The sequence below is a fragment of the Mastacembelus armatus genome, chromosome 6, assembly GCF_900324485.2.
Source record: "Mastacembelus armatus chromosome 6, fMasArm1.2, whole genome shotgun sequence".
Classification (NCBI taxonomy): Eukaryota; Metazoa; Chordata; class Actinopteri; order Synbranchiformes; family Mastacembelidae; genus Mastacembelus; species Mastacembelus armatus.
Genome location: NC_046638.1, coordinates 22,558,829 through 22,571,588, shown reverse-complemented (window position 1 = coordinate 22,571,588; position 12,760 = coordinate 22,558,829). Strand labels below are relative to the sequence as shown.

Genomic DNA, 12,760 nt, shown 5'->3' with positions numbered 1-12,760 from the left:
ACATGGTTTTCCATCTTCTACTTATAAAACACATCAACAATTACCAATGGGCATATTCAGACAGGAGATACTGAAAATGTGCTATGACATTTTAGTGGTTAGACGTTTGCAGTGTGGGTTTACAGTAACTTCTGAACAGTCTTGAAAGGGCTTATACTGAATTTGAGTGGCTCATTTCAAGTTACTGGGCCTGAGAACTTATATAGCATAGGTTTGATGACATTCATTCAAATATTTGCTCTAAAATCAATAATGTGTCAAGGTAATCATTATATTCCTCTACAAATGTACTAACCTTTGAATCCAGGGCTACGTTCACCTCACTGAAACACAGATCTCATTGCTGTATTACTCATTGTGGTCATCTTGCAGTTCATAAAATCAAAGCTGCATAAAGACTATAATTTTGGAGATCTATAATTTACCTGTTTAAGTTTACGGCCAAAGATTAACCCTTGGTTTAAAACTATGCCGTTTCAGTTAACTTCCTGCTCTGAAAAATACTGTGGAAGTATTGTGCTGGGGGTTATGGTTAGCATGAGAGTAAGAGCAGAGTCAGGGGGTCATCTCAGTGATACACCTTCCTCAATCAGGCTACAATTATCTTTAATCATGGGCTGGGCTTTCTTTAAAACATATGTAGCTATGGAGGTTATTGTACACATGAGCAAAAAGCTGGATTTGTGCTCACATATAATATCCCCATGAAGCTCTATTCCAAGGATGTAACGACAACTATTGGCTTGGTTTCCTTAAAGCTCATATAATTCATATTCTTGCACTGAGAGAACTTGTGAAAAAGGTTACACACACAAAAATTACCTGAACATCATCCTCATGGATTTCTGCAAAATCTCAGCAAAGTAGTATTAAAAACATCTTGTCTGTTTTCTATAGGAACTAAATGGGATTTAGGGAAGATTGGCTGGGATAGGTAAAATGCTTGAACTCCGTTGGAACCTGCAACTGTCCGATCTTAAATATGTACAGTAAAATGTTTCACCAAATCAAACTTCTGCCAAATTTAGGATATTTAGAAAACATGTGCTTTCATTACCTAATAAGTTTCCTGAAAAAGAATTAAATGCACAGTAAAGGCAATACATGATTAAACATCTTACTTTCAATAATAAAGATAAACAGAGCCACATGTAAATAAAGAATTTGGGAAAGCAATTAAAACTCTTAATCCTCAAAACTGGATTATTCCTTGAAAATTTTGAAACTTATTACATTGTTGAATTTTTTTATGGCAAAGTGATGTATTCATCTCTGTCACAGTTCAGAAAAGAGAAAGTGCAAATGATTGATTACTTTGAATTCTTAGGTGCTTCACAGCGTGACCTAGGTAAGAGAGCCACACCTTACATTACTGAACCATTTGTCTGTCACCAACACACATTAGACTGGCGTGTCAGCATGTCAGGTCATGAAACTGGGTCCTACTCCTCAGGTCTGCAAGCTAGTGAATAGGATTTTCACTTTTCTATATATCTATATATCTATATATATATAGATATATAGAAAATATATATATATTGTCAGTGATGTCAATAAATTGGTACTGACTTTTCCTCTAGCACCATCACATGGTTCACACTGGTGGCTTTATACTAAAGATAGAAATGAAATTTTGTATAAACATTTGTAATACTCACAGGTAGGGGATGATGTTAGTGATCCCTTCATGTATAACACAAAACAAACAAACAAACAAAAACCCAGAAACACTTTTTGTTTAGAACCAATTAGAAAATATTAGACATACTAAACATACATATTAGCAATCTTGTGTTAGCGCACCATCACTGCCCTGGGCCTTTTTAAATCTAGCCTTAAAATGTATTTGTTCAGACTGTCTTTTAATGTCTGTCTTTAGTGTAATGTTGGGGCATTGTTATGCATTTTATTGTTTACCATTTTACGTTTTTATTATAGTCTTATGATTCTGTTTTTATTGTTTTATTTGCTCTTTTGGAAAGCACTTTTGAGTGTTGTAAAGGGCTATATAACTAAATGTTAATTGATTGATTTAGTCAGCTTAAAATGCTGCTATAGCTAAATGCAACATCACAAAGCTGCTTGCATAGCTCTCGTCATATTATTGGTATATTTAGGCATCATAAAGTGCTTGGTTAGGGGAAGTGAAGGGATGATTGGACACATGGACACAGTTTGAAACATGTGATTTAGGTCAGGGAGGGGTCAGGGTATTGGTTAAATACCCAACTTAAGGCACGTGACAGGGAGTGGTGAAATGCATATACCCTCAGCCATTGACCTCAAACTTTGACCTATGACATTTCCAGGGAACATAAATCCCTAGTGTAAATTAGTTGAATGTGACTGTAATTCACAGCAAAAGGGGGTTGTTATGGAACCTAGGTTAGATTATGTACAGCTTTGGTCCATCATTAGTTAATTGAGGTGAATAAATTGATGTTTCACAAACAGCAGGATACATCATTCTCCTGCTTCAGCCAAATTTGAGTTTAAGCATGACGGAGATGTAAACAAACATGAATTATTCATCAGTCAGTAAATAAATGGAACAGTGAAAAAATGTCTGTGAACACTGAGAACAAGTTGAACTGGAGTAAAATAGTTAAATGACTCATCCACACCTGCATATGAAGAGCTTTGTCCTAATCAAAGATTTCTGTTTGAATCATGCAAATAAGTGCACTAACCCACCCATGACATTATCAGCTGACCTACAGTAAGTGAAATGAATCATTTCCACCCACTATTCATTCTTTCTATACTTCAACCCATTCTTCCTGTTTTTGTACTAAACACATTTTTCCATAGGTCCCTGCCACTCACCATTACTTCCTGCATCACTCAACCCCAAATCATACATTGTCTTATATTTTGATCCTTTGGGACCCTATTCAGAAGCTTACATCTTTATCCTATTTCAAAACCCAAGGTCTCATTCCTTGAATCCGTATTTATTCTTCCCAGTGAGCCGCCCCCGTCTGCCGACCTCTATTCTGAAATGAGATTCTGTGTGTCCCATGTCGAGTTTGATTTACTTCCTCTTTCGAGCGACTATTTTTCCAGGGTTGAAGCAGTAATGATGTCTGGCTAACATGGACATAGCGCAGTTGGGATGGCATATTTTCCAAAAGAACATGCTATTAAGTGCCATTTTTCTAATCATTTGTCTCCAGAAAGGGCCTTTTATCTTGCGGCTGCAGAAACCCTCCTTCCAAAATGCATTGTGTGCATGCATGTGAGTGTGCACACATATTTGTGTGTGTCCTTTTGCATGTGTAAAGATTTTCATTGTTATACTAAAAGGGTACAAATGCTGAAGAGTGTTGGTTTCACTGGTAGGTCTGTCTTGCTATAATTGACGTCAGCTGAGCAAGCCCGACCATGAGGGAGGCCCAGATACTCGATCATTCACACCAGACCAGGCTGCAGGGAAACTTGACGCTTGAACTGGTTTGCAGTTTATGTCCTGTCCCATGGTAGCCCACCTGAAACACATCTATTACATCTCGTCCTGCCTGTTTGCTAAATCTCAGCAACAATTCCATGATATCATTTTAATATCACGCTATTCTTGACAGGCTCCGAGTGTTATTTATGTATTGTCATCACACAGATACTAACAAACAGGAAAAAAGGACTTTATCAGGTAAGGAAGTCAGTTTTTTGTAAAATGGAAAGGATTAGATAAAAAGATTAAAAAGATTTATGAAATTATGGGGATAAATTACATATAATGGTAATGAGGTAATGGGAAATATCTGGAAGCAAACAGAGTGTGCAGAGAAGCTGTCAAAGTTTAAGGACCTCAGAGGACGATTCATTTGCTGTTAAAATCCAGCTGAACAAAAAACGGGGAAAATTCCCAATTGAACCCCCCTTCACACCACCTACAACAAAAATTGGTATCTGAAAAAAGAAAACACTGTAACTTGGCTGTGCAAAAAGCAGTTAAAAACTAGCCGCCGAGTTTTACAGCACAGATCTAATAGCCTAAGTGGAATAATAAACCTGAGCTCATATTAGGGACAGAGCATGGTTAAGGCTTAGGGAGAGCTGAGAGGCCAGGCTCAAAAGTGTCCTCACTGCCTCTGACGTTCTTTAACCTCTTTTGTGGCTTTGAAACCTCATGTCTTTGGCCTCCAGTCACTCTCTATTTATGCAAGAAAATAAAGAAAAGAACACTGCCACTCCTAAATCTGTAAACTGCAATTAAGCTAAATTCCAAGTTTATTTCCAAATGCCGTCTTTGCTGCAGACCATGTGAGAGACTTGAGTCTAAAATTATCACACTTTTGGTCAGGAGGCCAAAATGAAGCCAGCACTAAGACTGTCTTCTCACAGGCCACAGGATCACAAAGATGCTGTGGATGGCTGAAACTATTATAATAATCATCTGGATGGCCATACTTCAGGACTGTCTCATTTAAAATGTCTTTTACACATCTTTTAAAGGAGGTGCTGCACTGATGTGACTAAGAGAGAAAAAGTGATTACACATCTCAGCTGTCACAGGAATCAGCTGTAATTGTTTAATTACAGCTTGAGATGTTGTTCCTGTCACTTTTAACAAGATGATAAAGGATAAAGAAAAGGAAAAAAATGTGGAAGGGAACTTGACAACATGTTGTTATGATGAAATTAGTTATGTCTAGTGTTTTATAGTCACTGAAAACTAAAAGAGCTTGCGCGCTGAGACATCTTAACTAAATGCATCATGTCGGTCTAACTGTTTTATGTCAGCACTAACCAAAGGTCTGACGTCTGGAGACAAACAAAGAGCAGCCCATGCACCCCAGCACATCTCCTTCCATCCCTCTCGCTCTGTCTCTCTCTCTGTCTTCATCATATGTTTACACGTTGGTAGAGTAAGTGACAGGGCTGTAATCGGAAGTCTACAGCCGTGTCATTTGGAAGACTGTTGTCTTTTCCTGGGAGCATGGTGGTCAGCAGAGAAAAACAAGATTTACATTTCTCAGGGAGGGGAAAAGCATCAACCATGCATTATCCCCTATTGGCTGTGGTCTGGGATGGGCGTTAACGGGTGGGAGAAGTAGAGGAAAAGATATAGGCAAAATTTCATCCATGGGACTTTTATATCAAAGAACTGGGAAATCTCATAACTAGAAATACATTTAAAAATTAAAAACATATGCCAACTGTTATACTGTTCAGTGCCCCGTGACACACTATTCCACCTACTGTCATAAAGTATGTAGTGTTTCTTTTATCCAGCAGTTGTTATAAACTTAAAAGAGACCAGGTGTGTGCTGCACTTACTGCTGATGCTGTCATATGTCAGTCAAATGCTGTTTGAAAGGACCTGCAACCTACAAACAAAAGAGAGAGAAGACCATGGTAAATATATGTCATGAAACGTCAATCTGTGGTTTTGGAAAAGGAATCAGAGGATTATTTTCTGACATCTACATTTTTGTTTTCCTTTTATGATTGGATTGCCTTTGATATGAGAGCACTCTTCCACTTTCAGTTGGGAATAGAAAAATAACAACCAGTGCATAATTAAAACTTCCTCTATAGAGCTTTTATTACAGTTTTATTTATTTCTTCACTGCTTGTTCACTGTTTATTCTCCCTAAAACTATGAGAGGCTTACCACCACAGGCCTTTGTTCACATCCTGGAAGAATTAAACAGAGAAGCTCAGCTATTTCTTGGTGTGTTTGCCTGGCAACTTGGTTAAAGGTGGGATTACTATATCAAGAGGACATTTTCAGCCATTTGCAGCTGACAGTACACAGAAGACACACAGACTGAGATCTATAGTAAAAATAAATCCATTCCTACCAGAAAGTAGTTAAAACAAGAAAACTTTATATAGCCTGTTTCAAACACAGAAGCAATACAAAACACTTCACAGTGGCAAAAACAGACACTAACATTAAAAACAATATGTATTAGAAACTAGAATAAAAACAGTAAGACTAAATATAGAGATGAGAGAGAAAATAAATAGCAAACAAAGAAGAAGAAACACAGCTATAGTGCATTTTACAGTGCAGTAATAACTTGGAAGTTGCCTTGAAGGAAAAAAAAGACACAAAATACAGCAGAAAAAACGTATCTGTCGAAGACATAGGAAAACAGCAGAGCTTCCAGGAAAACAGAAGAGTTTTCACTAGTGGTGTTTCCATCACAAGAGTGTAAGTGAAGAACCTGGCAAGGCCTCAGAAGAAAGCAAAACTTTCAGAATTAAAACAGAAAGCCTCTCAGAATTGATTAGTCATAGACGAAGTGGGCTTATGCTTTCATGGCAGGTGGTATCAGTCACATTTCATGCTGTCTGAAGACCAAAACAAAGCAATATATTTAGAAATATTTTATTGTTCAAATTAATGCAAGGCAGAGCCTCATAAAAACGATGGTGTGCTGTTTGTAATCTAACATGGTGGTGGGAATAACTGGAATAAATGGCGCTAATTCATTATTAACCAGCCTAACCCCCCACTGTTTCAAATTAGCAGCTATCACTATTTGACAAAGCTTATTGTCTGGAAGTCCATTCATGTTTCACCTCACAATAAGAGACTGAGTGTCTTGGTAGGGGAAAAAAAGCTTCTTTTAAAGAGCAGAAACAGTCTGATGCCCCAGCAGTGCCATGTCCTGTTTTCAGAAGAATCCAGCCAGACAGACAGTCTTAATCGTACACAGGTTCAAAGTGCCGCCAGTGCACATGTGGCCTCAACCTGGACAAAGTTAAGGAGGATTAAAAAAAAAAAAAAAAAAAAAAAAAAGAAGGGCCAAAAAGAACAAATGTCTGCTGAGAGGGGACGGTGAGTAATGTACTGATACGTGTTATGTCTCAGGGAACTTGCAAAACAACGTATTTTTACCAGCCAGTGTGTATGAATGTGTGTATGAATGTGTGTATGAATGTGTGTATGAATGTGTGCATGAATGTGTGCATGAATGTGTGCATGAATGTGTGCATTCGCAGTGGTAATGCACTTCAGATTCCATTGCTGAGTGTAGGGGAGCTCAGCAACCCTGCAGATTTCGTCAATGATTGCTGACTAAGACTGGGTATCACACTGCATTCTTCCCATGAGTCACATAGCTACATCATCAACCCCCCATGAGACTCACCAAAGAGTTGATCATCCACCAACGCAGGATGCTTACTAAGACCAAATGGTCAAAGTGGAGGCATTCATACAGATTTAGAAACATCAAAGGCAGACAGTCGTACACGTGTATACACACATAGACACAGAGGCACGCACAGATTGTATATTTATGCGTTTATATCTTTATTATATATATATTTATCTCAATGGGAATCAAGCAAAAGGTTGTGGCTAAGTTAATCATCTCCTAAACAAAAAGCCCAACTCTGTCCATGAAAAACAAGATACACATGAGAAGCCAGTGTAGAAGCTTTACAGATAACGTTGTTTAGCACCCAGTTGTACAAGTGCTGAATTTAGTCCGTTACACACTATCCTAAATCATAGCACACACACAAAATAAACAATAAGCAATGAGGTACTGATGTTATTTTTTAATTAAAAGAAAACTTGAATTCAAATTCAAAGCCAAACACCTACACACACAGTAAGACATGAGAAATGAGTTTGTTCAAGTTTGAAAGACCTTCAACATCTGTGCCACATATTGTATCACATACCAGAGGTTCCATATGAATTATAACCATCATGGCAGTGGAAGGTAAAACAACACACAGAGACACACAGTCATTTTAAATGTAACGATTGTTTGCACGTATATTTCATTTAATATTACATCTTTGCACTTCTTCTTTTGAGTTTTTATCTGAATATGCACACAGCTAAGCACTTGCAACTCATGCCCAATACCATCATGCTCTGGGAGCACAGCAGCATGGTGAGAGTGAAAAGGTAAACATTTCTCATTGAATTCAGCAGAGGAAAGCCCTGCTGGAGTGCGGCTGCACTGTGAAGGCCAAATAGTGTTAAACTCAATCTAATCAGTCAAAGTGAGAGCTGGGGGGACTCTCGGAGTTCACGGCTGAGCACAGATGTAGGACCCAGGCAAAAAAAAGAAAAAATATACACATCAACAGGCTGTGTAACAGCTGCACGTTTTTTTACTCAGCTGATATCATGCAAAGAAGATTTGGATAACCGCTCTATTCATAAGAGTCTAATTACTCTTCTTTGTTTCATTTGTTGTACTAGATTTATGATTCTGCAAAGCAACACAGCCACTCCTATTATGGTGAGAATGAATGTTGAATCTCACATTTATTATTGTGGAAAGACATTATTCCAAGAGCAGGATTTTCCACCACAACGGAATTATGCCTTTTCCACAGCAAACATGCTGACATGTCATAGCAGGAAAAGCACAGGTATGACAAATAGAATTAGTAAAGGCTGTTCTTCATGTAGGTGCTTCAGTGTCAGGGTCCTGGATGTGTCCATGCTGGCTCACTGTCATGGCTATCTGGGACACTGCAATGGACTGGAACCATCATTAAATGTGATTAATTCCACCTGTGCTTATGTTACCACTCAAAGTCACAGTAAAGGCCTATAACAAAACACCTTTCAGTCCTTACAGAAGCTGTGGTGGCTGGAAGCTGTTAACTTTTCCACACTCATCAAAGAAGTATGTAAATTATTGTAAGTGTTGCCATTCTTTTTGTGGACCTAAAACAACTTAGGCAACTATGTCAACTATGGCAGCTACATCTCGTCCAGGCATGTCACAGTGTTTCTGTTGCAGTTTGTCATGAATGAAGCTGGGATGCTGACTAGCTAGGTGGGGAGATTTTCACCATCCTTGAGAACCAGCTGTCCATGAGCACAATACCAGACCTATTTGATTTCAGGATAAATTTAGAGTAGTATAACTATTTAAGATTAGGGTAAAGCTAAAAACTGAGAAGTCCATAACTGCACATGTTCACATAATGTATGTGGACATGTCCACATACATATGTAAACAGAATTACTCTCCTTCTGTCCGCATCCATGTCCATTTTAGAGCATATCATGGCCTTAAGGATTAGTTTAATAGTCATTTAAGCTTATACGCAGCCAATTTCTACCTGTGACCTCTTGTCCTTTCCTGTGGCCCCTTGACAGTGACGAATACCTGATTGGGATCTCCCTGGTTTGGGCAACATTCACTGAAGTTAAGGTATAAGAAAAAACTTTACCCTTTAAAGTGACAGTCATCATTTTCCCATTTCAGTTTGCATTAAAGAAACAAAACTCAGATTTAATCTGATCTGTCCAGAGGGTCACATGTTTCTCACCCAGTGTCATCTGAGATTTTGCTTCAATGCCTCCACAACCCTGGATAGCAGGAATAAGTGATAGATAATGGATGCAAGGATTAATGAATGAATGGATGGAAGCAATTTTAGAGGTGCATATTTCAGAATTGTGTCCCAGCATGTTCTGCATAATTTTGAACTACTCCTTTAAAAGTAGGAATTAAAAAATGTGATAAAGGCTCAGGTGATGAATTGGTGATGATTACATGAGGAAAGCCTTCAATCACTTGCCGACATGATTTAGCAAGTGACTCAGAGTCATTAAACATAAAGGCACACCAACCTCCCACTGTGAACGACATACCTTTATAACAATATTTCACTGTCAATGTGCAGCTGATTCAGTAGCTATTCTCACATAATTAATCTGCAAGATATCTGGAAGGCCTTTGACTTATCTTTTAAGTGATTCATTAAAAGGTACAAGCTCTGTACTTCACTGTCCCAAAGGACTGTCTGACATGATATACTCTTTTGTGATGTATGTGCAGAATCTTTATTCAGGCTCCAACAGTCTTTACAAAAGAAACCTGGAATGGAAAGAGGAAACAGTTTAACAAAGAATGAAGAATGGGGTTAAAGTATCGATTGAACAAATAGACCAGTAAAGCCAACAGATGAAAGAAAATAGTTTTGTCACTTCCTGACTCAGTAAATAAACAACCACACCAGATGTCTCCACTTCACATTCATAGTGCCAGTTTTTCTGTCCCACCCTCTGTCTGTTCTCTCAAAACCTGTATATTCTGTGACTTTCTCAGTTAAATACAGGATCAGAAACAAATGTCTGCTTGTCATCTACGAAAGCAAAGATGAGTCACATAAACCAACATGTACTGTACACAAAAAACACAAACTACCCCAAATTTCCTAACAGCTCCATCACACTATTAACAAAAATCTCACCCAGGCAAGTCCCACGATAAGTGTGTTTGACTCATGAGGAATGGTTACTGTTAATCTTCAAATCAACCACCAGTGACTCACCATTGTCTGGAGAATTACTGGCTCTTAATGGCCTACAGGTTTTCCTTGGTCTAGCCATGACCTTTCTGCTGCGTTAGCACCCCATGTGGACCAGTATAATCAAATGCATGTACCATTGATGCCAATCTCGGCTTGTTCTAATATTCTGTCTGGGAACCTTCACACACACGTCTCATTATACCTTCAGTTCAGACAGTCGAATGGCGTGAACTTCTTACGCATATTCACGCCACTGCATGTCTGTTTCTGTGTCTTTCTGCTTGTTATGCAGAGAAAAAACAGACTGATGTCTAAACAGTTCCAGGAGGGTATTTGCTAATTTTTTAGTGAGCTCTAATGTTCTTGTGGAGCTCCCCAGCACCTTTTAACTGCCCAGGACACTTCCCCTTCTCATAGAAGCAAACAGGCCTCACAGTGCACACATCTTTCAGCCCCCTAAGGGCGCAGGCTGCATATGATGAGCTATTAGACCGTCGGTTCAGATGACATAAACCATCAAAACATTCTAGTCCACAAGCCTCTGGCTATGCTATGGTTAACCTCTTTATCATACTCAAGCCACCAGGCCCTGCTGTGTGTTCCAGATATGAACACAGAAGTGAAAATCAGCCTGCACTGCCACTCAGCCAACTGGTCAATCCCTCTATGTCATTGTCCATCTCTGTGCTAAATGTTCCCCAAGACCCAAGTAGACATCACGCATCTAACCAGTTGTGTGTGATGGCCTTACCTCCGAGCAGCTGAGGCCTCACAATGAGCCAGAGAGACTGAGATCAGACTGAGTCTGTCTGACAAATAGCTAAATAGATGAATCTCTCAGGGCACAAGAGAATGAAAAGTTATTTCCTCAACAAAACACACAGACAAAATATATTCCAGTAATCCAGTGCCAAAGAAAATGTCTGTGCCCATAAATATGTGCCCGCGAAGTTTAAATATGAAGCAACTTTAGTATGGATGACAAACATTTTGGCCAGGCTGCATAATTACTACACACACAGGACATTATCTATCATCCTCTCCGAGCCTTCGACTGACAACAGGCTGGAAAGCTACAGTGAAGGAAAATCATGTTGAGAGGAAGGTTAAATCTTCAGTAAGCATATATGCTTACTTTAGTAAGCCTGGTCCTCCACCAACACAGGACACTTACTAAGACCAAATGGTCAAAGAGGAGGCATTCACACAGATTTAGAAACATCAAAGTCACACACATACACACACACACGCACACACACACACACACACACACACACACACACACACACGCACACACACACACAAATATATATACGTACAAACACAGAGGCAGAGAAAGAAATACTCTCATACATACAGTATCCACAAGTACATGACACATGTACTATTCTTGCCATTAAACAGATGTGCATTCAGCTATCAGATGTGGTTTTAAGAAATCATTTTCATCGTATTCCAGTCTGTCAGGCATGTGGTCCTGGGTTTGAAAACCTTCCAAAACCGGCATGAAGTCCACCTGACAGATCCCAGAAAACAAAGGACTTTTCAGAACAAGAGGGAGGAGATTCAGTACTAATAGGCAGTTGGCCCAGTGCATACACTGTACATCATCATATCAAGCGAGAAGGCCCAGGCTTTTATGTTCATTTGGAAGATGTTTTTGCTGGTTGTTTGATAGTCTCATTCTTGTTGGACAACCATCTTGACGGTTTCACCAAAAACATCTGCACCTATTTGAATGTCTACAGGGAAGTCTACAGTCATTCCAAGGCAGATAATCTTCAGCACAAATGTAACGTAGGCAGTTGCTGCATGCCTCATTGGCCTCTCCACAGCTCTCTTTTCTGGAGCTTAGAGCTGTCATTCCTCAGTCTCCTGTGTGACCTTTATCCTCCCTGTGCTCTTTTAATTCCACTGCTTCATCAGCCGTGTTAATTAGCTGTTCCACACCAAGGCTGTTAGATAGTCTAGACTAGTGTAGACTGAGGTTGGAGTGCAAACACCCTGTATCCACACTCATACTAATGTGTAATCTCTGAGTGTGTTGTGCCCTGAGCTGCTACATGGAGGGAGTTTTAATACCACTCTGCACACCTTCAGTGTCCCACTATAACTATTTGTATGCATACACACATCCAGGCAAATACACCTCAAACCACAAGCATGCCTTCACATGTGATCCCATCTAGGAGGCATATGCTTTTACCCCCCTGACGTCATGCTAACATGCAGACATACCTACACACACATCTTTCTATGCTGGGGAGGATACTTGCTGACCTCACCCTTTCTCTCTACCCAAAGCCTTGTGCTTACATTGAGTTCAATTCTAACCTAAACTGCAATCAGCCTCTTTAAGAAGTGAAGATCTAACACTGGCCCTCCCAGAGATACAAGTGTAAAAGAACACTCTGACTCATGGACACACACACACACACACACACACACACACACACACACACACACACACGCACACCTCACACCCTCATCTCAAATTATTCAAACTAAT

General features: G+C 39.3%; 1 protein-coding gene across 1 annotated transcript in view; it reads right to left on the bottom strand.

Annotated features, from left to right (window-relative positions):
* znf469 (zinc finger protein 469) overlaps window positions 1-12,760 on the bottom strand; it is a 114,099-nt gene that overhangs the window by 74,057 nt on the left and 27,282 nt on the right. The window contains exon 2 of the mRNA XM_026311169.2: window positions 5,281-5,330. The gene's annotated coding sequence lies outside the window, so the exon portion shown is untranslated. The remainder of the gene's footprint in view (window positions 1-5,280; window positions 5,331-12,760) is intronic.